Raw genomic sequence first — 27,907 nt, forward strand, 5'->3', positions numbered from 1 at the left:
CAAAGGTGTGAATGAAGAAACCAAGTCTCAGAAAGATGAGTAACAGCCAGATTTTACAGAGATTTTTACTTTTACCAGCCTTCTAGGCTGAGAATATGAGTGGTCAGGAAGTGACAAGAGAAGAACTTTACAATACACAGAGTGAGAATCTGGAAGCCTAGGGAATAGATGCCTTTATATGCCTTGAGTCCTGAATAAGTAATATTCTCATCCATATTATGCTCAATTCCTTTTGGGGAAAACAGAATATCTTTAAAATCTTTCATCCACTGGTGGCATATTTATGGTGCCATTTTTGTGAATATCTTTGTAGTTACTCTTCCAAATAGTAAATGAAACACCTAACTGGTAAACCTGAAAACTTCTCTCTGAGAAAATGTTTCAATTCCATTGGTGTAAACTTTTTAAAATATTGGTCAAATACAAGAGATTTGGAAATGACTTCCTAGTGCCAGTAAGTAATAAAGGCTATTTTAGTCCACCATTTTATTTTATTTTCAGAATTAACTTTGGTAAAGCCCAACAAATCAATAAATGTAATTTTACTATTTTAACATCTGCATCATATCTTCAAGTACTTTACATTAATACACAACAGATTTTTAAGTATGTTGGAGGGTAGCAGTTTTAAATAACAAGAAAGGGGCTGGGATGTGGCTCAAGCGGTAGCGCGCTCACCTGGCATGTGTGCGGCCCAGGTTCAATCCTCAGCACCACATACAAACAAAGATGTTGTGTCCCCCGAAAACTAAAAAAAATAAATAAATATTTAAAAATTCTCTCGCGCGCTCTCTCTTAAAAATATATATATATTGTGATAGTAGGAACAAATGTGACTCCATTTTGTTTTATGACTTCATCCTGTAAAACAACCATGCCAAGTAGAAGAGTCATGACTGGGGCAAGATGTTCTTTTCCTTTTGCTAAAGAAACCTTTAAGAACACAAAAGTACCTAATGGGGTATTGTTTCTGTAACTAGGGTAACGGGGCTCTGTTTCTGTAACTGGGGTGACTGGGCTAACTGTGATTGGTTAGGCTTCCCTCTGCTTGACTGCACTGTCCTGCTTCTGTAACCTGGCTTGCTTGCATTGGCTAGACCCCCTGAACATCCCTTTTGCGGTTTTCAGGCTTATAAGGAGTGCCCTTGCAATTGTTCGGGGGCTGATCAGGGGAACAGCTTTATGTTCTGGTCAGCCGCCACCGGGTGTGCTTCAATAAAGGCTTGATTCGATTATACATGAGTGGTCTGGAAGTCAGTTTATGAAACCCTGGGACAAAGCTTTAACTATAACAATATAACAAGAAAAAGTGAGAATTTAAACAGTTGTTACTTTATTGAGTTAGCAAGTTTTTTAAAATCCAGAGATGTATGTAGAGGTGACCTAAACATTTTACACAACTTTTCTGCTGCAGATGGCAGCAACACTTCACATTGTGGTGGGTTTGTTTAGCTACATCAAAAGAATTATGTACATACAAATTTCTACTGAATATTCACTTTGTTCTTATTGTAATCTGGGGAAAAGCATGCCCCTTTGTGTGCAGGAGGGTCCAATTTGAGGTTAATTTTTCTAATCAACTGAGAAGCAGATCATTGCTGCATGGTACACGCAATAAAAGTTTCACTATTTTTGTAGAGCAGACTAATGCCATTTTGTAAGGGAGGAAGAGACCACTAAGGGACAGCAGCTCATGCAACAGCAAAAAGGGTTTATTGAGATTCCAGCATGCTGGGGCTCTGTGCCCAGCCCAGAGCCCCGAGCAGGGGGTGAGCACTGCTTAAGTACACTTTTTTGGGGAGGGCGGGGATTTTACATACATCACAGTCTCCTTTAACAAATCATCATACACCGCGGGAAAATCAAACAACAATTCTGAGACATGATTAGTTCATTCATTGGCGGGAACAGGTCGGGCCGGGGTGATAGGTCAGTTCTAAAGCGGGGTACACATTCAAACTGATTGGTCCAGGCCCTGCGATGCCTACGTGCAAGGCCACACAGAGCCCTTAAGTTATTAAACAACCAGGCAGTCAGGGGAAATATTTACTGGGCGGTTCCAAGCATTGTCTTAACAGCTACAGGAATTTCAGGTTTTGCATGTAGCATAGGAACTTAACAATACCTGGTCCTTTACATTTTAATTCAGGCCTTGCAGCTTAGAAACTTTACAATGCCCAGTCTTTTACACTTTAACTTCAATTTCTTTTACCCTTACAATTTTAATCAGTTAAATGAATTTATGTGTTCCTATTTTTCCATGGAAAATGACCATCACCTGCTTAGCAAACAGTTAAACAAAAGCAACCATAAAAATCAAAAGAAAAACTGAAAGCAGATTCCCAAACTGATTTTCTATTTGTCACTTAAGAACTAAACAATGAGGCTGGAGATATAGCTCACCTGGTAGAGTGCTTTGCCTTGCATGCACAAGGCCCTGGGTTTAATTCCCAGTACCACAAAAGAACTAAGCAATCTTTATAGAAAATCTAATATTACTTAAACGTGTGCAGAAAATCTCTTTACTTTGGACATTTGTATGCTGTATCTTGATCACCTTCAGAGGAAATTTATAGTGATGCCCAATGACATGGATTCAAATCCTTCCCACCTTGGTGATTCCTAGTCACAAAGCAGGGGTAGGTAGGTCTGACCATGAATAAAAATAAGCTTTGAAGATAATGAAGTGATAAGAACATGAAACCATAATAAATATTCCATGAAGAATTGGGCTGTGGGCTCAAAAGAAGGGAAAGCAATATAAAATGCAGTGAAATGAATGTTTAAATCACAAGCATAGATATTTTCTAAAATACCAATGTCTGTGTCTCATTTCATGTTAATTAAGTCAAAATATGTAGACCTAACTCCTGGTTCATTGTACACATTTTTCATTTTTCGAGGAGGTTTGTTTGTTTGTTTGTATTTAATCTGCCTAGTAAATTTAATGCACAAGCAGTATCACAAGTAACTTCCTATCTAAAACTGGCTTTTTTTTTTAAGTTCAAATCTCACATTTGGCATTCTGAAACTTCAGTAATCAGTAAGTCTAATTCCTGAATAAATCTGGTTTATAGCATAGACTTTCCATCAGTTTGAGCACTTCAAAATATAGTCAGGTCTCTCTGGGATCCCAGTGTAGATCACCAGTTTACTCTTGTGAATCCATGTCTCAAAAGTATTGCATGATTACAAAGTAACAATAATAATAGTGCTATCATATTGTATTGCTAGAATTCTTTTTCAAAGCACTTCCAAACTTACAGTCTCATAAGAGAAAAAGGGTTTTAATTGAGCATAACATTGGAAATGACCTGGTATGGCCTCTATATATTTAGGACTTAGAAAATGAGAAGTAGAGCCCGCACAATGGCCCACTCCTGAGGTTGAGACAGGAAAATTGTGAGTTCAAAGCCAGCTTCATCAATGGCAAGGTGCTAAGCAACTCAGTGAGTCCCTGTCTCTAAATAAAATACAAAATAGGGCTGGGAATGTGGCTCAGTTGTTGAGTAACTCTGAGTTCAATCCTGGTACCAAAAAAAAAAAAAAAGAGAGAGAGAGAGAAATAGAAAAATTTAATGATTTTTTTCTACTTTGCATCCACAGATCTTTTTACTATCCCAGAGTATTTGTAAGATTATACAACATATTTAACATTTTTGAGGATGGCAAATTGGTTTATAGTTCATCCATAGAATGGAATTACCTTTCTTACAATGGGATTGATAGATGTAGGTATGACTTAGACAAAGAACCAGACTAACGCCTCTTGTTTATAACACAGCAGGTAAAGGAAAGGCAACTTACTTTGCATAAGTGTGCATTACCATGAATAACTCATAAAATAAAAATTGATTAAGTGCAGGGTGAGTACGAAAGAGAGAGAGGGGAAAAAGAAAAGTGAAAAAGGATGGATTTTTAAATTTGCTATAGTAGAAGCACAGATATGCAAATCACCTGAACACCATATTAATTTTCTTTAGATAAAAATTCAAAAGAATGTGTGTTATGCTCGAATTCGGGACCCCTAAAAGACCACCAGAAACCAAGATCAGTGTAAGCAGCAAAGAGGTGTTTATTGAAAGCTAGCTTGTCCTCCGCGCACACACAGCAACTGGTGACTCTGAGAGGCCCCGAGCCCAGGGTTTGCAGCAGTTTTATACATTCTTTGGAGAAGGCAGGGACCCCCACATACATCATAGCATCTCTTAGCAAATCATCACACACCAAGGGGAAATCAAATAAAACTCTAAAACATGATTCGCGTATCAAATGGCGGGAAAGAATCTGGAAAGAATTATTGGTTAGTTCAAGGGGTTGATGCACTTTAAATTGATTGGTTTAAACCGTGAGAATGTCACAAGGGGGGTACCTGCCAAGCTGCGGGGCTTCTAGTTTAGATATCGGTCACCACACCTAGGTGGGAGCCATCTGGAATTTCAGATATTTCGATATCTTGGCCTAGCTTTTCTGTGGTTTTTTCCTGACTTTAGGACTGCAGTAGGTCAGAGGTTAAGTTTCAGAGCAAAATGAGGTCCCAAGTAGAATGAGATAGCTTAGGTCTTTCATGTGCAGTGAAGGTCAGCCAGGACATAGGTCTACTCTAAATTTTTTTTGGGGGGGGAGTGAGGGGGAATTGAACTCAGAAGTACTCAACCACTGAGCCACATCCTCAGCCCTATTTTGTATTTTATTTAGAGACAGGGTCTCACTGACTTGCTTAGTGCCTTGCTTTTGCTGAGGCTGGCTTTGAACTCGTGATTCTCCTGTTTCCTGAGCAGCTGGGATTACAGGTGTGCGCCACCGTGCCATGTTCTACTCTAAATTATTTTCTATTGTTAATTCACACTTTCACAAACATGTGTTATCTTGGCTATTCAATTAAGATCCTAGATCTGTCTCTGAGGAAACCATATTATGGTGACCAAATTCAGGATAGAACTTTTTTATTTCTTCTGGAAAAACTTCTGGGATTGTTCCTGAATTTAAGTTTGCCTGACAGCCCTAAGGAGTTCCCATATCCTACCCCAGCTGGGGAGAGCCTAGTCTACAAAACAAAGGAAGAATAGGTGAGCTACCTTACATGGGAATCTACATCTCAATGATTTACTTGACAGGGGAACCATGGTCTCCCATAAATCCTAGGAACACCTACAGCAGAACCAAAGGAGCCCAGGCATTTTTGTTCTCAGTGGGACAAAAACACTTCTGGAATTTAAAGTGCAGAGATATACTGATGCCTACACTATACAGAAACTTGGTTTATGATAACAGGGCGTTTTCAAAGCAAGAAATTCATGAATACGTGAATGTTTATTCTTTGAAAAATCATTTAATAAACTCTGCTAAGGAAAACTTTAGACAGCATACAGCTACCATTGTTTGCATAACACACTTCCAAACCACATCTTGCCAATATTCACTACAGATGCTGAATGTGTGGTGCTGTGTGTGTGAGGCAGAGAGAAAGAAAGGGAGAGAAAGATGTGAAAGGTGACATTTCCTATGTGCAGGAGCAGAGGCCCAGGTGTTCAATCATCTGCATGCCATATTGAAAGACCCCAGCCCAATAACTTTAGGCCCAGTAATAAATCACCAGGGCTTGCTTCCGCACCTGCACAGACGTCAGATGTATTTTTCAGAAAATCAGTTAAGTGTAACCGATTAAAAGGGAAAAACAGGATGGTTGGGAAAGAGCAGAAGAATAGATTCCAGGGCATGCCTGACTAAACAGGGGCTAATAAGCAGGAATAGAAAAAAAACAGAGTGTTCATATGTAACTGTCATATGGTGTAATTCCAGGAACATAAAATGAAAAATAACTTTACCCTTTAGGTAACCTGTATGTTGGGTTCAAAATAACCAATAAGAAACCTGTTGCTTACCGCGCGCGCGAAACCTGCTCCTTGACCCTATAAAAAATCCTGTACCCCAAAGCCCGGTGTGCCAGTTCACCGAAGCTCCGGCTGAGGTTTCGCTGGGCACCCGCAGGCGCCTGTGTATCAATAAATCGCCTCTTGCTTTTGCAGCCAGTGCCTCGTGCGTCTTTCTTGGACAGGGAATCGGTGGGTCTTTCATTTGGCGAGCCAGCCAGGAGAACTCCTGTAACCCCGTCCGGATCCCTGCCCGAGGAACACCCGATAACCACTGGGAGGTAAGCTGGCCAGTTCGTGTCATTTTGTGTCTCTCTCTGTCTGGTTGTTATCTTGTTATCTGTTCATGCGCAGCGTCTGTACGATTACGAGTAATCGCTCTGTATTCTGGGCAGCTTGAGAAGGAGTTGACGAACTCGGACTTCTCCCCTGCCACCCTGGGAGACGTCCCAGGGGCTCAGGGAGGCCCATCTTGGGGGGCCTCCAATGTTCTGTAGAGTACACTGTACTCGTGGGTGACGGAGGTGACGGTATCCCTCCTCTCCCTAATCCGTCAGGTACATTCGGTTTGTGCTCGAGCCGCGCAGCGTTCTCTGTGTCCAGTCTGATATTTGTGTCTGTCTTCTTGCCTTTGCACTTTCTCACTCCATCTAAGACTAACATAGGAATAAATTCCATCTTGGGCTGAATACTGAGACTAGGGAAGCAATGTTTTCTTCCCCCCCCCTAACCAGCTTGAGTGCAAATAGAGATGCCTGCTGGGGATTTAACAACTTTGACATCTCGCTTTGACTTTTCTCAAAGCCCTGTCCTCATTGTTAAATTAGTGTTAATTGGCTTTAGAGATGGGAACCAAATTTTCAGTCACAAATTTTGACACTCTCAAGGGGACTTTTAAGGAATCCCCAATCTGCTTTCTTGGGGAAGCCTAGCACTCGAAACAACTGCAAGCAGAGGATGGACTTTTTGGGAGCTGGCTACTAAAAAGTTAGAAAAAAAAAAAATGCCTAATGCCTAAGGTCAAACCAAACTGGAGGAACTGATCCTATGGGTGAAAGATAGGATTAAGGGACTCCCAGCAGCTGCCAGAGCCATTTAGCTCTGGGGAGTTCCCTGGGTCCTTGTCTACATCTTAAGGATTACGCCACCTCTGTTTACTTAAAAAGAAGGGACACTGAATGCAGTAAAGCCAGTCACACTGAGACCCTTGATTTTACACCTATAGTTGCCCCTACATGAAAACATCTGGTCCACTCATGGGAAAGTCTATGGTGCCACTGATGGGAGTCATAATTAAATGAAAGTTCAAAACCTGGAGAGATATTTTCTTATCTGGTTGTCTGATTGTTTCTTAGGGATAATCTAGGTTAAATGTGTGTCTAAAAAAAAATAATAATAATAATTTTTTATTGTAACAATCTGGTATCTAAATGGGTTTCTAAAACATTGCACTATCTTGCAGTTAAAAGTTGGGTTTAAGCAATTGTTTAGTTTGATTTCAGATGGTTCATGCCAAAAAAAAAAAAAAAAAAAAAAAAACTTAAATACTTGGGATAAAAAAAAAATTAAAAAGTTTCAATTTTGAACTGGGTAGCCTGAAAAGAAATTAAAACGTTGGTCTGGCTCATAAAAATGACATTAGATAAAATACCAATAGTCTTAGAAATTTTCAAAGCTTAATTTCAGATATATATGGTAATGTGTGGGCAAATTTAATGTAACTCAATGCTACTTTAGAAACTTCAGAACAAGCAAAGTGGCTTAGAGGTACTAAAGAAATTTCTTCTGATGGTAGAGATCCTATTTCCAGTTTTACATGAACAAGTTTTTCTAGTGTAAAAAGATATAAAATTTTAAATTTTGGAAATTGCTTCTTAAATTTGTATCATAATTTTCAACATCTAAACCTGGAAATATAACTTAAGGTTAAAATGCCTTAGGCTTAAAGTGTCTGCTCAACTCAAACTAGACCAAACCAAGAAGTAAATTGTATGGTATTTACTAACTACTGGCCAGTCATCTTTTTTTTTTTTTTTTTTAGGACTCTTGGTTTTTCTTAGATTCTGTATTTTTTTGAGCTCGTGATTCTGATCCTGCAGACCTAGGTTAATGTTTTTCTGATCAGTGAAGTTTAAAAAAAAAAAAAAAACATTGCAATAGAGATTTCATCTGCGAAAAGCTACGAGGCCTTTATTATTGTTATGTGTGCACACTCTTGTTATGTGTTGTATGTCGGTATGTCTGTATGTGTGTATGTCCATATATCCTGCAGTGATATAACAATTGACAGATGAGGAGCGCTCATAAAAAAAAAAAAAATTAAAAATAGATCCAAATATCTTTAATTCACGTGATTCAAACTGTTCAATTTAGATTGGGTAAACAGATAAAAGTAAAGATGTCCTCAAAATTAAGCTTATAAGTTTCTCTAGGTGTTCAAAAAGGCCCTAATAAAATATTAACTCTGCTTAAATTTAAAAGTTTACAAGTATTGTTTCAAAATGTGAACAAAAGGAGGTTTATGTAATTATGGTGTTATTAATGTGTTCATATCTTCCAGGTATACAAGTCTGTAAGGTAGAAGCTTCAAAAGAACATTATATCAAGCTGGTGTTCTAAAGTTGTATGGTAATTTTAGGCTTAAAAAAAAAAAAAAAACATGTTAGAGATTCAATTATATCATTTGTGTTCTATAACTGAACTTGTTATCAATAAGATATGTACGGTTCCATGTTACTTTCTACTCTGAGATACAATTTATGTATTTTTAAGTTAATGAGAGCCTAATCTGTGTAAAGGTTTTATTGCAAAACACAAAAGTACATTACTACTTTTTTACAAGAGGTTAAAAGCTTTCAGCTTTTAATTCATGTTTTAGGTGTGATATTATGTTGTGTTAGCTAATGTTCATGTAAACTTGAACAACAATTTATGTAAACTTTGTAAAATGATCAGCTTCAGAACTATAGTACTTGAGATTTATAAAGAGCCCTGCCTTACTTGAGATAAGGCTCTGTCCCATCTCACTACATGTGAAAGTGGCTATGAAAAAAGTAAGCCAGATTTCAGTACAGTTAAAGTTGTGTCCAAAAATAGGTTTGTGCCAAGATTACTAGGATCTCAAACAGGAAATTATGATGTATAACCCTGCTAGAATTCAAGGTAGCTATTATATAAGCTAAATATGTTTTTACCCTAGTTAATTTTGTTTTGTAGTTTGCTTATAGATGGTTTAAAGATTGCCTGTTAATGTTTTAAAGAGGTATTGCTTTAAGAACACAACCTGGGTCAACATAAGATAAGGAGTTATCACCTACAGGATAGAGAGATAGACATTAAAGCCCAGTGCTCTTAATATAAGGCTGTTAACTTATTTGCTGGATGTTTAAGATCAAGTTTTTAAAATTAGTTAAATTAAAAGGGCCAAGAAAACCAATATTCGGCTCTTGCCCTCTGAGTCAGTCTGAATCAGGGAATAGGGGACTTCTCCAAAGGGCTCAGCAACTCTAGGCCACATAACCTCCTGAGCAGGGAGATTAATGAGACCAGTGGAGGACAGAAAGCCAATCGGTGCATTTGCTGTAAAGAGGAGGGTCATTAGAAAAGGGAGACATCCCTGATGCTTCTGAGGGAAACCATATGGTCAAGCAAGGCCTGGACCCATCCTAGCGCAAATGGCACTAGCAGAACTGAAAAGCTGCTATGAAGTTCCCGAGGACTCCCAGGATAACTCAGCTGACTGTAAACAATAGGTAGAAACAAAAGTCAGTTTTGACTTGCTTCATCTTAAACACTTAGCAAAGACAGTCAAAGCCAAAGCACAGCTGTTCCTGGACATCTTAAATGATAATAATAGTTAAATGTAACTTCCATAAATAAGTAAACTGGAGGCTACAAAAGAGATTCTTAGACAGAAATGCCTGATAACTGTCAAAGGGACTGCTAGAATAGTTTTAGTCTAAGGCCTTTATTTCTAGCCAACGCAGGTAGGCTTGATGTTTGCTAATATGGTTATCCAGCCCTAAGTAGCAAAATTAAAAATTTCTCTATTAGACACAGAGGTTATACTAATAAAAGGATTTTGCAGGATCAGATGGCATTAAATTATTAAACTATATCTTAAAGAAAAAGACATCTGTAACCCTACATGTTAGTTGTTGTGTTGACATCCCTGACATTTCTGACAATGTGACAAATATCCTTAAAGATTTACCTGCTCAGATGGAAGCCATGTTCTCAGCAACTTTTTCGTGGAAATAATATCCTAGCTCCTAGTTCCTGGTACTGCCTGATAAAAAACATTGTTAATCTTTGTCTTGGCCATTATACTCATCGGCATATTTCTGTGCTGTGGCATTTATTACTGCATCAATATGGTTCCAGTACTAATAAGTTCTTGTTTCTCTTATAGACCACCCATCACTCAAATGGCCCTCCAGCCTATTACTTCTCAATTAGACTTTCATCATGGACCACTCGATAGACCCGATATTTTTAAGGGGGACTCCAAACTGCTTGCCCCACGCCGTCCCTTTTCAGCCTGAAGAAGCCAGAAAGATTCTCTTCGTCCCCCTTCCTCACAGCAGTAAGGAGTTCCCAAATTTAAAAAAAAATAAATAAATAAAGCCAGATTTAAAGTTAGGTAGTCAGTGTAGTTAGATAAATCGGGGGTCTAATATCAAGTGACCAAGTCTATCACTGCCTTAGAGAAATCTCTCTCTTCCCTCTCAGAAGTCGTGCTACAAAATAGGAGGAGATTAGATCTGTGATTCCTTAGGAAAGATGGTCTCTGTGTGGTTTTAAAGGAACAATGTTGTTTTCATGCTGACCATACGGGGGTGGTCCGGGAAACTATGAAAAAAGTCACTGAAAGGTTGGCAAAAAAAAAAAAAAAAAAAAAAAATTTGAAGCACAACAAGGATGGTTTGAACATTGGTTTAACAAATCCCCATGGTTAACTACTTTGCTATCCACCATAGCGGGACCTTTAGTTATTCTGCTAATAATCCTAACGTTTGGACCCTGCATACTCAATAGATTGGTGCAATTCATGAGAGAGAGACTTTCTATAATCCAAACTATGGTTCTAACTCAACAGTACCAGTTGCTTAAACAACAAACAGGGTCACACACAAGCTTAATCCAAGAACGTGAGCAAGCAGAACAATGGATATAAGATTCTATCCATGATAAAGAAAAAGGGAGGAATGAAAGACCCCAGCCCAATAACTTTAGGCCCAGTAATAAATCACCAGGGCTTGCTTCCACACCTGCACAGACGTCAGATGTATTTTTCAGAAAATCAGTTAAGTGTAACCGATTAAAAGGGAAAAACAGGATGGTTGGGAAAGAGCAGAAGAATAGATTCCACGGCATGCCTGACTAAACAGGGGCTAATAAGCAGGAATAGAAAAAAAACAGAGTGTTCATATGTAACTGTCATATGGTGTAATTCCAGGAACATAAAATGAAAAATAACTTTACCCTTTAGGTAACCTGTATGTTGGGTTCAAAATAACCAATAAGAAACCTGTTGCTTACCGCGCGCGCGAAACCTGCTCCTTGACCCTATAAAAAATCCTGTACCCCAAAGCCCGGTGTGCCAGTTCACCGAAGCTCCGGCTGAGGTTTCGCTGGGCACCCGCAGGCGCCTGTGTATCAATAAATCGCCTCTTGCTTTTGCAGCCAGTGCCTCGTGCGTCTTTCTTGGACAGGGAATCGGTGGGTCTTTCAATATAAAATGTTGTCTAAGTATGTTTAAAAGAATGACAATCAGAATATAGGTCTACTCTACATGCCGAACTCTATTCTAAGACTAGTAGCTTTCTCAGGTTTGTCCTACCTAAAGTCCTTCATGTCAGTCATTTCCTCTTAACAAAACATAAGTGTTGCTGAAAGCTTGGTCTTTGTACCTGATGCCAATCTAATAACAGTTTTGAGAAAAAGAAAAAAGAAGATTTATTGCTTTGCTAGCCAAGGAGAAACTGAGCCACATCCCCAGGGTCTCACTGAGTTGCTTAATGCCTCGCTTTTGCTGAGGGACTCCTGTCCCAAAGGCTGTAATTCTGCCCATCTGCAGAAACAGGGGGCTTTTATAGAGGTACTCCAGAGAAAATGAGATTAGGGAGAAGAGATCAGAAAGGAGAAGATGGGGGGGTGGGTGCAGATCAGGGAGGAGATCAGGAAGAAGTAGTTTAGGGAAAAAAGATCAGGGAGAAGTTTAAGGGAAAAAAATAGGAAAAAGAAAAAAAAAAAACATGTAAGTTTCAAAGCCACAAGGGATATAGTCAAAGCATTAAGTGAATACCTGTTACATAAGCACAAGTCCATCCTGGCTTTCACTAAAGCATTTGCATTTCTGTAGAGAAAGAGAAAATGTGGCTGACTCTATTGTTCTGCCCACTAGTTCTTCAGGTGAACACATTGAGACATCTGGGAATCAGCAATGATCTTGTGACAATTATTTAAGCAAGCCAATACACCAAGAGTGGAAATGAGAAAAAAAAAAAAAGAAGGAACCTGGGTGTTTGATGACATAGTTTTATTACTTAAGACATTGGTATGCAGGTAGGCTATGATCTTGTTGTAGGGACAGAGGAGGCAAGGCATCGAAAATAGCAGGAAATAGTTTTATTTGGCTTCAGTCAGGTTCAGAGAGCACAGCTTTTGCTCTAATCAATCAATCCCCAGAACCCCAAGTTCAGTAAGTTTCAGAATTTTATACCCAGCATGTAAGGGGAGGGGCTCATAAGTTCACATAAAAGCAGTTTTCTTCTTTCACTGTTCTGAGCAAGTTAACTCTTCAAGGACAACACATGAGAAGGGGAGAGCTTCTTCTCCCCTTTCTTTCCTCCCCCTGCCAGCTGTTACCATGGAGCCCAATTGGTAACTTATCTTCACTGTGATGAGTCCTTGCTTCCCTCAATGCTGAAGTATAACACCAGAGAAGCACATCGAGGCAAGTGTAGAGTGGAAAGTTGAAGGCTTTATTAAAGGATAGCAGAAAAGACTTTCCCCGAAGGAAGAAGGGGACCCAAATGGTGGAATCCGTGGAAAGGAGAGGTCTTCCCTTTTTATATCTAAGGTCTTTCGTCCTCCCAAGTTCCTGTCCTTTATTTCTCTCTAACCTGCAGGTGATGGGGGATGCAGGTGGGAAAGTAGACAGGTGGATGGATGGGGCGGGGAGGAGTGATCTAGGCAGGAAGGGCCGAGGGTGATTTGATTAGCATCTCCCTATTTTTCTGGGAGCTACTTCATTAACAGTTCTATCAGACAGGCTGGGGGGCCTTGGGGACATTAACATTTCAATTCCCCAGGTGTAGTTCTGGTTTCCTGGACTCAGATTGGACTCCATTTTCTTTATCGACTCCATTTTTTATATGGACTCCATGTTCTTTATTAGACCCAATTTACCTAACTACATCAACTACCTATCTTTAAATCTGGCTTCATTAGGGCAACACGAAAATGGGAAGTTTATCTACATTGAACTCTTTTGTAGAGATTCTTTTGCTGACAGTCCTAAAATCAGCCTTGGTGAAGAAAATTTCTGGAGAAGCCCAGTTAAGATTTTTTTTGTGGAGGAGGAGGTGCCACTACAACCTGAAGCTGAAAATATCATTATATAATGCAACCACTTAGCAAAATTTAAATGACTTCAGGCCACATGAAAACATAACTCTGGATATGAAAACAAAAGCATAAAGTTCAAAAAGATCAATTTTTTTTCTTATGCAGAACATGACATGAATTAAAAGAAGTGAAAAAAAAATTGTAACATGAATGAAAACACAGGGCTTAGCCATAATACGATTCTACAAATAATTGAGACAAATATTTTAAAGGATAGTAGGAAAATGCATGAACCAAAATTTTTACTAAAGGAAGTATTAGTGGCCAGAAAAAAAATAAAACCCACATATGTTATCTCTAAAGAAATGAATGAGAATAGAGAAGATTCTTAAGTCTGAATTACCCATTGTTATGGAGGAATATGGAAAATAAATCCAAGGACCTTTCCACAATCTGCAACTGTTAGCCCACCAGCCTTCTATGGGGTAAAATTAAAGCTTTTGTCATTTAAAAGCCCAGGCCTCAGCCAGAAAGAAGGCTGGAGTGGAAACTCCAGAGAACCCAAAAGGAACTGGCACCTGACAGCACCTGAGCCCCACCCTAATAGGTCAGCTAACCCTAATACAAGGCATCCCAGAAACTACCCTCTTGTCCCACCCTAAATGAAGCCTATAAATCCAGACCCATGCTTTAGCCCATGCCACTTTCAACCCCCAAGTTTGACCAGTTGACTTTGAGGTCTGCTTCCTACCTCCCCACTGGTTACTGGTGAATTCTTCTGCTTCCTCACATGTTGAAGTATAACATTATAGAAGTACACCAAGGCAAGCATATTAAGCAGGGTTTATTAAAAAAAGATAACATAGACTTCTCCCCAGAGGGAAAAGGGGACCATAGCTGTTATCCTGATATCCCAAGAAGCCAGGGTGTTTTGCCTTTTTATATGTCCTAGGCTTCCTTTGTTCTGAAAAACTAGCCTCTACCTCAGAGCAAAGCCTGTCCAAGGAAGGGGGTGTGACCATTGTCCTTGGAAAGACCCACAGAGCACTCCTAGGCACATACCTACTCTGCTGAGTTGTTTATCTACAAATAACTGGAGAGATCTGCTGCGCCAGGTGTCCCTGACTCAGTCAGGCTAGCATACCCTGCAACCCCCTAGCAGCCACCAATCAGCATAAGACCAGGAAAATACCTGGGATGCCAGATGACCCTTCCAGTAGTTTATGGTGGTTGATAATATGTTGGGAAATCCTGTAGTTCAGCACGTACTCCCCTCGTGGCTTAAACCAATCAGTTCAAATGAATCCCCCTCTTTTACTAGCCAATCACCCTTACCCAACTTGTTCCCGCCAGTGAATGTGCTAATCATGTTTTAGAGTTTTATGATTTTCCCGCGGTGTGTGATGATTTGCTAAGAGATGATATGATGTATGTGAAGTCCCTGCCTTCCCCAAAGAGTGTATAAAATTGCTGCAAACCCTGGGCTCGGGGCCTCTCAGCGTCACCAGTTGCTGTGTGCGCTTGGAGGACCGAGCTAGCTCGCAATAAACACCTCTTTGCTGCTTACATCGATCTTGGTCTCTGGTGGTCTTTGGGGAGTCCTGAATTCGAGCATAACAGTTCTCCTGCTCTCTTCCCTTTCTCTCTCTTCTTCCTGCGTACAAGACCAGGTCCAGGAGACGCTTGGTGGTATGGTCAAAAGGTAAGAAGCAGATGGATGAGGGGTGGGGGGTGGGGTGGACCAGCTGGAGAAGCCCAGGACACATTAATTAACTTTATAGCTCTCTATAGGGAGGGGCAATTCCCAGGATAGGTTATCTTAGCAACAGGTTGGAGCAGAGGCAGGTTTTTGATAAGGGTGGAGGAAGGGCTCTGAAGGAATTAACATTTCAATCCCTAAGGGGACAGTCTCCAACTTCCAGGACTGAATAAAAATTGGGCTCTTTGATCCAGCCTGTTGATTGACCTGACTGGATTTACGTATCTATACTATCTGCCTGTCTAATTCCAGCTTCAATACAAGAACCAGGGACCTTGCTGCAATATTGTTTTAATATGCACAACAAAAAAAGAATAACGCCTTTGAAAATGTTCATCAGTAGTGAAATAGTTTATAAATAATTGTTCATAGAAAGAATGGAATTTTCTCTCTTAACAAAGATTGGCAGCCAAATGGAAGGTCAAAGAGGAAGAAAACAAACCGGAGTTTTGAGGTGAAACTAGATTCCCCTGCTTTACTAGTTTCTTCTAGGTTCCTATCTCACAAATTTTGAAGAATAAAATTCATAGACAATCACAGAAGGGAAGAGTAAACAGAGCAGGATTTATTTAAGCAAGAAGAGAACATTGGCCATGGGGGTTGGTGGGGGAGGGGGTGTTGATAGAAGAAAAACCGATTTTGTTGTGCCAGCTTAGGAGTTGTATATGGTTGTGGGCAGAGCAGGGAGCAAAATCTATATAAAATAGGTATTGAAAAGGCATCCTGACTACCATCTGGGTTCACTTGCACCCTCCTTTCTGCGACCCATTCTCCTTCCTGTAGCTTCCATTGGGTTCACCCCATCTCTGGGACAGAGGAGTTGTTTGGAGGTGTTCCCACTGGTGAACCTCAGGTATTTTACATTTGAAATAGGCCTTAATGGTGCTCCTTAATATTTCTATGGATTAGCCACCAGGTGTTGTTGAATGGGTCTCCTTATCCTGACTGCCTGGTCATTTTGTTTTCTATTTTATCCTCATTCAGCAAGGATTGAAAAAAATTATGTGATATTGCAGGTAAAAAAAAAAAGCAAGTTACTTTTCAGAGCATGCAAACTATGATTCATTAAAAAATAATAATAATTACATATACACTAAATAGGCTATTCTTAAATTTTAAAGTGTAGTATATATATACCAAAATTCTCATAGTAATCATTCCAAACTAGGGTCAGGCATAAGAGAGTGTGCTAATTTATAAACTTTATATATTTCTAGCACTTCATATGCCTGTGTATTTTTTTAAAGAGAGAGAGAGAATTTTTTTTAATATTTATTTTTTAGTTTTCGGCGGACGCAACATCTTTGTTTGTATGTGATGCTGAGGATTGAACCCGGGCCGCACGCATGCCAGGCGAGCGCGCTACCGCTTGAGCCACATCCCCAGCCCTGCCTGTGTATTTTTTAAAAGTATTTGAACAATAAATGCATTTGATAGATAGAAATATAGAAATGGGTGCGTAAATAGGTATAAACTGCTTTGTTATTTCTGTATTTTTCAAATATTTGAACAATAAATCCACTTGATTGATACATAGATGTTGATATAGACAGATAATTCAATTTTTGTGTGTGTGTATGTGTGTGCATATATTTGGTACTGGGGATTGAACTCAGGGCCTTGTGCACACAAGGCAAGCACTCTACCAACTGAGCTATATCCTCAGCATGATAACTCAATTATTAAAGAAATTTTAATTAATTGCATGAGGAGCATCAAGTTTTCTGAAATTTTTGAGATGGATTTCTTTTAAAGCAGAAAAACAACAACAACAACAAAAACACCACTTTACAACCCAAAAGTGGTTTCCCAATTGCTCATGTGACAGTGACAAGCACTGTCCAAACCTGAGCTCCCAGGCCTAGGGCTATAGTGGGAGAGACCTGGCTAAAAAGGGACACATGGAGTAGAGAACAGTGGCAGTTACCAGGCTTCTACTAAGTATGAATAAAATGACAACCACTGCAGACATAAAGAACAGAAGCCAAGTAACCACAAGATAACTGACCCAGTAAGAAACAAAAGAGGACATTGAAAACTGCATAAGTAAAAATCAGCAAAAAGTTTTGATACCATTATGAAAGCACAAATGACCAGGACAGGAGCAGAGTTCATGAATCAGCAATGCCCTTTATTCAGCAGCAGAGTCAGGCATCAAAGAGGCTCAATTTCTGGGTAGAAAATGGCCCCCAGTTACAAGAGGAGCCTGGGTTTTTGTAGGTGACACTTAGAGGTGACTTAATTACTTCAACAGAATGTGCCAGTTTGGGCACTCAGGAAAAAGGTTATAAAAATTTGAAACTTGTTTTTAGTGGGCCAAGATGGAGGATCCAGATTGAGGCCCAGTGTTTATTTTGTCCTCTGGGGATCATAATATTGTCACTGGGACAGGATTAATGTGTGGCTTCATTGTTGCTGGGAAAGAACTTACTGGGAAAAAATCAGTATTTGTCCTCTTTCCAGGGAATGCTATTTATGATTGATGCCTTCCCAGTGATTGTCTTGGGAAAGCATTTACTGGAGATGGATCAATGTTTTGTCTTCTTCCTCCCTCCCTCCTCCTGGGTCACACTGTCTCAGAGAGTTGTCATTTTCCATATTCTTCACACTGTATGGAGAAAATTGGAAAATTAACACATCCATTAAGGAAGACCAGCAAGTTATGAAAAGGAAAGAAAAGGAAGAACTTACGCAACCAAATGTATTACCACACATGTGAGACCATAGTGATCTAATAACATAATCTCCAAACAATCTGAATTTTCTATTTGAACTCAGTTTAGCTCTCTTGATGGGAGATATTTTAATAATAAGTAGCATAGTTTTCCAATTTTAAACATTAAAAATTTCAGTTCTCAGATAAAAGTAAATATCAACAATAAGGATATCACTAACCAAAAAAAAAAAAAAAGTGAGTAAAGCAAATATATTAGATATAAGTTACATAACCACTTGTTTACTGTGTTGCTTATGTGTGCTTAATAAGTGTGGCAATCACTGTCCACTTTGACCAAGAATTAGGAAGAAAAGGTATGTATTAGAAGAAGAAAAAATCAGAGACTGTACTTTTTTCCATTGCTTTTCATATAAAAAGAAAATTTTACACGTGTAGTCCACATAAGTGATCCCCAAATTGTTGTAAACGTTGGCAAACTACTAATTCTTTTCTTATATATTAATTTTACTATTTCTGAAATAATTTCTAACCAATAAATACAACAGAAGAAAATTTCAGCATAGCCCTCTGGCTTCCTGTTTCACCATGCGAGTCTCTCACTTTGGCCACTGGGGTAGCATCTGTCACAAGGCCTTCTCCAGGGCTGTAGAAGCTGGCACTAGCCAAGAACCTTCAGAAGAGAGAACAATAACAACAACAAAAAGACAAAAAAAACCTCTTCAATGCAAGTTATACCACCTAAGAAGCAAGAGGAAATGAAGAAAGGAACAGAAAACCCCAGGAGGATTCTGGCTACCCAGAACAACACCACCACCTTCAACAGAGACCTCCTGCTTAACACAAAAACATCTCCAAAGAGGATACTGAAGCAGGTGAGGAAAACAAGTCATACCCGGAAAACATGTAAATAAAGTGTCTTGTCAGCCTTAGAAAAAATTAAAGAGATTCTCCAAATAATACCAATGTTTATTTTGGAATAGCATTGCAATGGGAAAAGCAAATACTTGCAATAAAGGAAATAAGCATGCCATAGCAAACTGTGGGCATACTCAGAGAAACTGAGGCAAAGGGAAAATTTTAAAGACAATAATAAGAAGGATTGCATCAGCTATTTTCAGATATTAAAGGAGTCATAACAACAGTAACATCAGTCAGAAGTTGAACAGAAAGTTTCTGGGCATGTATCCTTAGAATATTTTTATATTAAAGGATGTGGTAGCCTCTGTTCAAGGTTGTGATTCTGGTAGTCTTTTGTGACAGTTATTTCCAGATAATCATGCTTAAGAATCCTTTCTACATAACCTCCTGTCTTTATTTCCATTTATTTATTTGTTTGTTTGTTTATTATTGGCATTGGGAATTGAACTTAGGGGTGCATTAGCTACCTACCGCTGAGCTGCATTCCCAGCCCTTTTTCTTGAAATTTTATTTTAATACTTCACAAACCCAGTGACTCTACAAATGGCCTTTATGAACTTTTTCTGCAAACTCTCAATGTAGGCATCTTCTTGAAAAACAACACAACCTCATTGACACCTCCTTACCCTTCATCTCTCCACTGGGCCCCTTTGCAGGGTCCTGGGTAGCTACATCAGCACTGTGAGTAGTCTCTCTTGCAGTGATCCCAAAGCAAAGCAGTTAAGAGGAAGCAAACACAAATTCACAAAAGCAGTCTTGCCCCCTGAGAGGAATAAAGGCAACCACACATTTGGGTACAGCAGGGGCTGGCTAGGACAAGAGCCCAGGCAGGAATGGATTTGCAAAGGAACATTTCTTCAAAGGAAAGGGGGTTTTCCAGAAGTCTCACTTCACAGACCCCTATCTGTAAGACTGGGATGGCTCAGTTTGTGGAGTCCAATCAGCAGCCCAAGCAGCCCTGACTTCACACCCCTGGGCTACTCTCAGGTGCCTCCTCTAGATCCTATTGAGCCAGGTTTTGAGACACTTCCTGAAGATGTACCTTCCCTCTCAGTGCTCTTCCATCTTTGAAGAACAGACTCAAGCAGAGCAGGCTTGTACACTCCCTTCTTTCAGCTCTTCCTTGCGATTATGACATTATGATATTTGCTATTATGCTTTTGAGAAAAGTCATGGGGCTAGGGATGTGGCTCAAGCGGTAGCACGCTCACCTGGCATGCTCACGGCCCGGGTTCGATCCTCAGCACCACATACAAACAAAGATGTAGTGTCTGCTGAAAAACTAAAAAATAAATATAAAAAAAAAAGTCATGTCTTGTAAGGGTCCCGCGAAACGTCGGAGAAAGAGACCACCAAGTGACCACTCATGCAATTGGCAGAAGGGGGATTTATTGAACCAGCATGCTGGGGCTCCGTGCCCACTCAAGAAGGGAAAGCAGCCCAGAGCCCCGAGCAGGGGCTGAGCACTGCTTAAGTACACTTTTTGGGGAGGGCGGAGGGCTTTGTATACATCAGAACAAATCATCATGAGGTGCAGGAAAATTGAATAACAACTCCTAAACATGATTGGTTCATTCATTGGCGGGAACAGGTCAGGCTGGAGTGATAGGTCATTCCTAAGGAGGGGGTTACATTTAAACTGATTGGTCCAGGCCCTGCAATGCCTACGTGCGACCACACAGAGCCCTTATTAAACAACCAATAGTCAGGGGAAATATTTACTGGGCAGTTCCAAGCATTGTCTTAACAGCTACAGAAATTTCAGGTTTTGCAGGTAGCATAGAAACCTAACAATACCTAATCCTTTACATTTTAACTCAGACCTTGCAGCTTAGAAACTTTACAACACCCGGTCTTTTACCCTTTAACTTTTACACTTTAACTTCAATTTATTTTACCCTTACAGTCTCAGCCACAAACTCTAAAAAGACCTATAAATTTGGAAACCTTAACTATTTCACATTTCCATCACCTCAGCTTCTTCCATGTTTTCTTTCTCTGTAAAACACAAATTAAACACTTCAGGAAAGAAAGTAATTTGAGTTAATTCAAAAGTCCTGGCATGTGGAAATTCTATGAAGTGTCAAGATGTAATTTTAAAAATGTATGAGGACTTTGTGCTGAAAATACAGAGTATTTTTAAAATAAGAGGTACTGTTTTAAACTTTAAGCCATCTTAAAAACAGTTCATGCATAAAGAAACATTTGGTTACAACCACATGGATTTTCTGTGTTGTTTGTACCTAAGGCACACAGTATTTGTATACCCGAATTCATTTTAAAGTTGAACTGAAATGAACATTGCCAAGTCTTAAAATACAAAATAGATTGTATATTTTTTAAAAGTGTAAAAAAGACTTTGTGTTGTACCTTGAAATAAATGCCTTTTTTCCCCCAAAAGGAAAATATTCAGTCTATAAGAAATTAATGTTCTCTCCTGCTTCTAAAGAAGATTCTATAACCATTATGAATGAAGTACAAAACTACTGCATGAGTCAAATATGTAAAAACATTATATTGTTTTGTATAATATTTAACATATGTTTTACAAAAATGAATACCAAGAATGAAGGAGAATAGATACAAAACTATGTGTTCAATAACTGCAATAAGATACATGATGATAGCCCTTCAAAGTAACCTATATGCTCAAAACACTTGTGAAATTTTATTGGAGAAGTAAAGCATATTTCTGTTCTTGACATGCACTTTATAATTCTATTGCTTTTTTCCAAGAAAATAGGGCCCACTAAATGGATTTATGAATGCAAAAAAAAAAAAAAAAAAAAAACCATTTTCATAGGTACATCACTCTCTATTCTATGATTGGTTGTAGCTTCTAGAGAAGGTGAAAATGTAAATTTCCTTGTTGTATGGAATATTTCAATTATTCAAACAGCAAATGGGACTGCTGTGATAGTGAGGAATTACCAAGAATCTCCACATGGGATGCATACTTCATTCTTGCCCTTCATACATTTGTGTGCAATTACAAAAGAAAGAAAAAAAAAAAAACTGCACATCTCAGTATAATAACAGAGGTAGACAGTGAAACTTCAGTGTAAAAAGACGGAGGATCTGGATTACATTTCTAAATTTAATTCTGAAGCAAAAAGAACATCTGCATTTTTAAACAGTCACAGCCTAGTCGAGTTGTCCTGCGCTGAGGCACTGATTCCTTGCACTTATGTAGGCTCCTCCTTCCCACTCAGCACATGTCATATTTTGCCACCTGTCCAAATACTTTTGAATTTCATGTTCTCCAGTTCCATCAATTTTCCTCCACTTGGTAAAACTGTAAATTATCATAACCACTACGGAAATCAGTATGGAGATTTCTAAATCTTTTTATGGAGATTTCTTTCTTATTTTTTCTTATTTTTCCTATGTCTAAAGAATAGGATTGGAACCACCTTATGAACCAGCTATCCCCTAGGCTAGATATGCAACCAACCCAGGTGCCTGTCCACAGATGAATGAATAAAGAAAATGTACACATACAATGGAGATTAATTTAGCGATAAAGATGAAGGAAATTGTCATTTGAAGGACAATTGATGGAACTGTATTTGTTCTTTTGAGAAATGTCTGTATAGTTAATTTGCCCATCTATTCATTGTACTTTCAGTGTTATGATTTTTAAGTTCTTTATGTATTCTGAACACTATTCCTCTGTCAGAGGAGTGGCAGGCAAAGATTTTCTCCCATTCTGCAGGTTCTGTGCTCGCTCTCCTGATTATTTCCTTTGCTATGAAGAAATGATTTAATTGGATGGCATCCCTTTTATTAATTCTTGGTTTTATTTCCTAAGCTTTGTGAATCTTATTAAGGAAGTTGTTGCACATGCCTGTATGTTGGACTGTTGCCTGTGTGTTTTCCTTTAGCAACTGCAGGATTTCTGGTCTAATTCCTAGGTCTTTGATCTACTTAAAGTTAACCTTTGTGTAGGATGACAGACAGATATCTAATTTCATTCTTCTACATACAGATATTAAGTTTCTCCAGCATTGTTTATTTAAAAAGTTGTCTTTTCTCCAAAGTATGCATTGGCACCTTTGTCAAGAATCAGATGACCTGTGGGTTTGTCTCTGTGTCTTCTATTCTATTCCACTGGTCTATACACTTGTTATTATACCAGTACCATAATGTTTTAGTTACCGTAATTTTGTTGTGTAATTTGAAATTGGGTATTACGATGCCACCAGCACTTGCTCTTTTTACTCAGAATTCTTTCTTTTCTTTTTTTTTTTTTTCATTTAAATTTTAGAACTGTTTTGTTTCTAGATGTGTGAAGAAGGTCATTGGAAGTCTAACAGAGATTGCATTAAATCTGAAGATCATTTTTGGTAATATAGGCATTATAATAATATTAATTCTGCCTGTTCACCAAATGAGGTCTTTCCATCTTCTAATATTTCCTCTTATTTCTCATTTGATGTCCCATTCCGCAGGACACATCAACGTGGGCAGCGAACCTAGAAGGGGAGGAATGAAGGGACAAGAGACAGGAAAGGTGACAGCAAGACAGGTGTCTGATCAAGCTGCAAACTTTTATTGTTCACACAGGGGTATTTATATGCTGGGCATGGGGAAGCTCTCTAATCAACAATTGCTGGATGTGGGTGGTAAAACTGCCAGGTGCAAGATGTCTGATGATCCTGATAACCGCAGGATGTTCCAGGGAGATAGGTGGCTGCAGGATGCCTCCCAGGCAGGATGTCTCCCAGGGGGCTGTCAGGCTAATCTTTGAAGGAGAATTTCCTTCTAGTCCCTGACATCTCCCCCTTTCTTATATAAAATATTTGACCATACCTTACCGGCCATGTTTTTAGAGGGTGATAGAGGCTCTGTTCCTCTAGGAGGCCTTAGAATATCTCCTGATCCGAGCGAGCGTCTTCAATAGGAGATTTCATGGTGGCCTTGGCATGTTTTTGGAGGAGACGGCTTTGAGGGGGGAGCATGCCAACCGCCATGCACCAGAGCGTGTCACTCAGAGGTCTTGGGTTTTGGGATCCATGGATCCATCCTCCTGCAGTCCTTCCTGCACCCTCCATCATTATGGCCTAACATCCTCACTCCATGAGTGTGTCCTCCCCCAAGCGGAGGGGCCCATGGAGGAGTGAACCCTTATGGCAAGGGCAGAAGATGGTTGGTCAGAGCTGTTACTTATACTTTTATATAAGAAAGAGAGATCTGTGGGGATGTAAACTTAAGAAATAAGCCTGTGAGAAGGGTAGAACATCCTTTTAAATGTTGGCAGCACGGTCTTCCATCTCCATATGGATGATAGTGGACCTGTATGGGCTTAGAGGCCAAAATATTAATCTGTTCTTTAATAAATTTTACCAGCCTGTTTATAATGCAGGGTCCTATGGACACCATTAAAAGTAAACCCAACAAAGGGCCTAATAGTGGAAGAAGGTAGGGTAAAAATCCATTAAGCCCAGTCCAGAGGGGATTTTCAAATAGTTCCCTTCTTCTTTTTTCTAGATCTTCTTGAAGCTGCTTAATTTTAGTGCGTACTATGCCTGATTTATTGGCATAAAAGCAGCATCTTTCCCCTAAGGCCAAGCAAATACCTCCCTGGTTAGCTGTCAGCAAATCTAAGCCTCGTCTGTTTTGAAGGACCACTTCTGCCAGGGAGTCTATTTGGTCCTGTAAATCTTTAATGGTTCCTGATAGAGTTTGTACATCATCTATAAGTTGTTGAGATAGGTGATGGTAAGAGTGTATAGCCGTGCCTAAGCCAGCTGTACCTGTGCCCACAGCAGCTGTTATTCCAAGGTTGGCAAGGAGTGGTAAGGCCTGTATTGCCCGCCTGTGTCTTTTGACTAAGGTGTCTAGGCTAGGAATGGGTAGAGGTTCATCTCCTGGGACAATAGTTATATCAGGGAGTAATAAGGCAAGAACACAGCCACCTGTCCAATTCGCTGGAAGCCTGGGGAAGGCCGAGTTTCCTCCACACATAAAAACTGTGCCATTGGGGGGACAAAGAGATGGGGTGGGTGAGGAGTAATTTTGTACTGTTGAGCAATTTCCAAAGGAAGTAACTCCAACATCAATATCATAGGTATTATTCTGTGCTGGGAGCCATTAGCCAAGTAGGTATGACAATTTCCTTGCCAGCATACCCCATGTTGCTTAGTGGAAGGACGCGTGGAAATAGGACATTTTGCAGTGACATTGCATGTAGGTGACCTTGCTCAAGGACCAGGGCGGATTAGGGTGTTCCTGGTTTAGGATAATCGGGTTTAGGGCGGTCCAGGTTTAAGATTATTCCTGCTGGGAATAGGGCGTATCCTGCTGCCTGAGTTCCCCTTCAGTTCTCACGGGATTCAGACAGTATTTTTTGGGAGACAGAAGCCCAGTGGAGGTGGATTCCAGACTGCGGCATTCTGCATCGTGCCTAAAAGACATGATGTAAAAGTGCCTATAGGCTGTACTTTAAAAGGAAATCCGGGTTGGCATGTATTGTCATTGTCTATGATAGAATTAATAGGAACTGCCATAGGCATGATTGCCCCAGTTGTCATGCAGAGCCAGCAATCACCAGCAAGGGTGGGGTTGGAATTATTAAGCAAGGAGAGAGTTTGGGAGGGAACAAACCTTATTGCCCCTGGGTTTGTCCTGGGGGAGGTCAGGGCCAGGGGCTGGCCCCAAAAGGAGTTTCCCGAGAAGCAGGAAGAAATAGGCTGTCCAAGGGCATTTGTCTTAGATCTACACTCATTGGCCCAGTGACGACCTTTACCACATCTAGGGCAAAGGGTGGCTGGGGGCGGTTTAGCCCCAGTATGAGGAGACGCTATCCCTAGGCTTTGTTTGCCTGTCGGACACTCGAGTGCAAAATGGCCAGGTTGTTTACAAGTAAAGCAAGTATGTGAGCCAGGATTGCGAAAGGCCTTGGTAAAGGCGGCACCTATGGTGAGACCCATGGCATGGGCTGCACCCACCCCGGCACAGAGTCTAATAAAGTCAGAAAGTTCCCCTTTATCCTTATGTGGTTGAAGAACATCCTGACATGCCGGGTTGGCATTTTCAAAGGCAAGATGTTTTACAAAGGTGCTTTCGCTTTCGCTTGGTCCAAGCAAGCATTCCGCGGCTAGGTTAAGCCGGGCAACAAAGTTGCTATAAGGCTCGTCAGGCCCTTGTCGGATTTTTGCCAGGGAAGTGGTAGCTAAGCCCTTTTGAGGGAGGCGTCTCCAAGCATGTAAGCAAGCCATCTGAATCTGCGCCAAAAGTCCAGCAGGGAAACGCGCCTGTTTAGGGTTAGTGTCAAAAGGCGCATTGCCCACTAGCTTAACATAAGTCCAGGATTTAGAGGAGGCCTTAGTTAAATTTTTTTGAGCAGTTTCCCGACAGTGCTCTTTGAAATCTGCATTCCATAACAGGAAGTGTCCGTCACTGAGGGTAGCTCGGGCTAAAAATTTCCAATCATTAGGAGTAAGCCATTGTGCGCTGTGGCTTTCTAATAAGGTGCAGTGGGGCCATAGTGAGCACAAGCCTTTTTAAGTTTTTCAAGAAAACGCAGGCTTAATTTTTTGTAGACACTCTGGGTTCCTTCCTGCCTAGGGGTGAACTCCTCATCCTCTGAGTCCTGATATTCCTCTTGCCATTCCCCCGCTGCTTCCTCCCCTTGATCGTCGCCCCCCCCTTCCTCCTCTTGATCCTCCTCTTTGTCCTCAGTTTGGGCGGGCTTATCTATCTGACTGCGGGTGACTGGGAAGGCGAGAACAGGCCGATGGCATGGCTTAGCCTTTGTATTAGACTGCCTTGGGCCAGCTCGGGTTGACTCCATGCCTAAGGCTAATGAGCGAAGCTCAGAGTCAAGGGATCTTAATTCTTTTAAAAGTTGGATCTGTTCCTGTCTATGTTGGAGAGACTCTCACAAGGGAGCCAGGTTAGGCAAGGGAAGTGGAGAAAAAATGTCTGAGGGGGCAGTTGGCCCTGAAGGGTCGGAGCACAAAAGGCAGGAGGGATATAGGAGGGAGGTGGATGTGTAAGTCCTATAGGCTGTGGCAGGGTCCTGAGAGGTGGCGGGTCTCCTGAATGGTAGCAAGCTGCTTCCTTCTCCAAGGTAGCCTCCTCCCCAGGGGTCAATATATCTCCAGGATTTAAAATTGGATAAAGGCGGTTGGTAACCATTGGAGCCTTATTCATTAGGGTGGGATTTTGAGGGGGACCAGGAAGGTTCTCACGGTCCTGGGAAGACTGAAAAGGGTCTATGTCTATACTAACTGAAGGGCATGCCGAGGGGGGACGAGAGGGATGAGAGGGACGAGAGGTCTTTTGCATAGCCTCTTCCCCAATCCTGACAAGTTTTAAGGTACCATTGTCAAAGGGTGAACTTTTAAGAATTTCATTAATTAAGTTCCAGTAAGAAAAGGTGGGAACAGGCACCTTTTCTGGGCCAAAGGATTCATAATAATCTTTCAAACAGTCTCCTACTCTAAGCCATCTTTTACCATCAATGGTCCCTTCAAGGGGAAACCACGGACACAATTCTCCTATGTATGAAAAGAATAATTTTAAGTCCTTTTTCTTAACACGTGCCCCCCGTGTCTTGAGGGCCTCCTTGAGGCCTGACAAAAACAAATCATGTGACGAAACTGCTTGTCCCATGGTGGGTCACTCACCTTGCGTCGTCCCCACTCTCCTCCTGGATCTGTCTCTCGGTCGTGTCTGCTGAGGCGATCGCGAGCTCCGCTTGGCCAAGTCTTCCCAGAGGACGGCGTTCCTTCTCAGTCAAAGGCTCGAGCACACGTTGGGCGCCAAATGTCCTGACCAGCAGGACACATCAACGAGGGCCGCAAACCTAGGTGGGGAGGAATGAAGGGACAAGAGACACGAGGGATGACAGCAAGACAGGAGTTCTGATCAAGCTACAAATTTTTATTGTTCACACAGGGGTATTTATATGCTGGGGATAGGGAAGCTCTCTAATCAGCAATTTCTGGATGTGGGTGGTAAAACTGCCAGCTGCAAGATGTCTGATGATCCTGATAACCGCAGGGTGTTCCAGGGAGATAGGTATCTGCAGGATGTCTCCCAGGCAGGATGTCTCCCAGGGGGCTGTCAGGCTATTATTTGAAGGAGAATTTCCTTCTAGCC

At 40.5% G+C, this 27,907-nt stretch overlaps 1 long non-coding RNA gene across 2 annotated transcripts; it reads left to right on the forward strand.

Moving 5' to 3' along the window:
- Positions 1–5,555: 5,555 nt before the first annotated feature.
- On the forward strand, positions 5,556–10,514 carry LOC139706728 (uncharacterized). 2 transcript variants are annotated; one of them, XR_011708379.1, is made up of 3 exons: positions 5,556–6,154; positions 8,434–8,501; positions 10,285–10,514. It is a non-coding gene; the product is annotated as an uncharacterized lncRNA (long non-coding RNA). The 2 variants fall into 2 exon arrangements; XR_011708378.1 differs by lacking the exon at positions 8,434–8,501.
- The last annotated feature ends 17,393 nt before the right edge of the window (positions 10,515–27,907 follow it).

Source organism: Marmota flaviventris, chromosome 8, assembly GCF_047511675.1.
Source record: "Marmota flaviventris isolate mMarFla1 chromosome 8, mMarFla1.hap1, whole genome shotgun sequence".
Taxonomy (NCBI): Eukaryota; Metazoa; Chordata; class Mammalia; order Rodentia; family Sciuridae; genus Marmota; species Marmota flaviventris.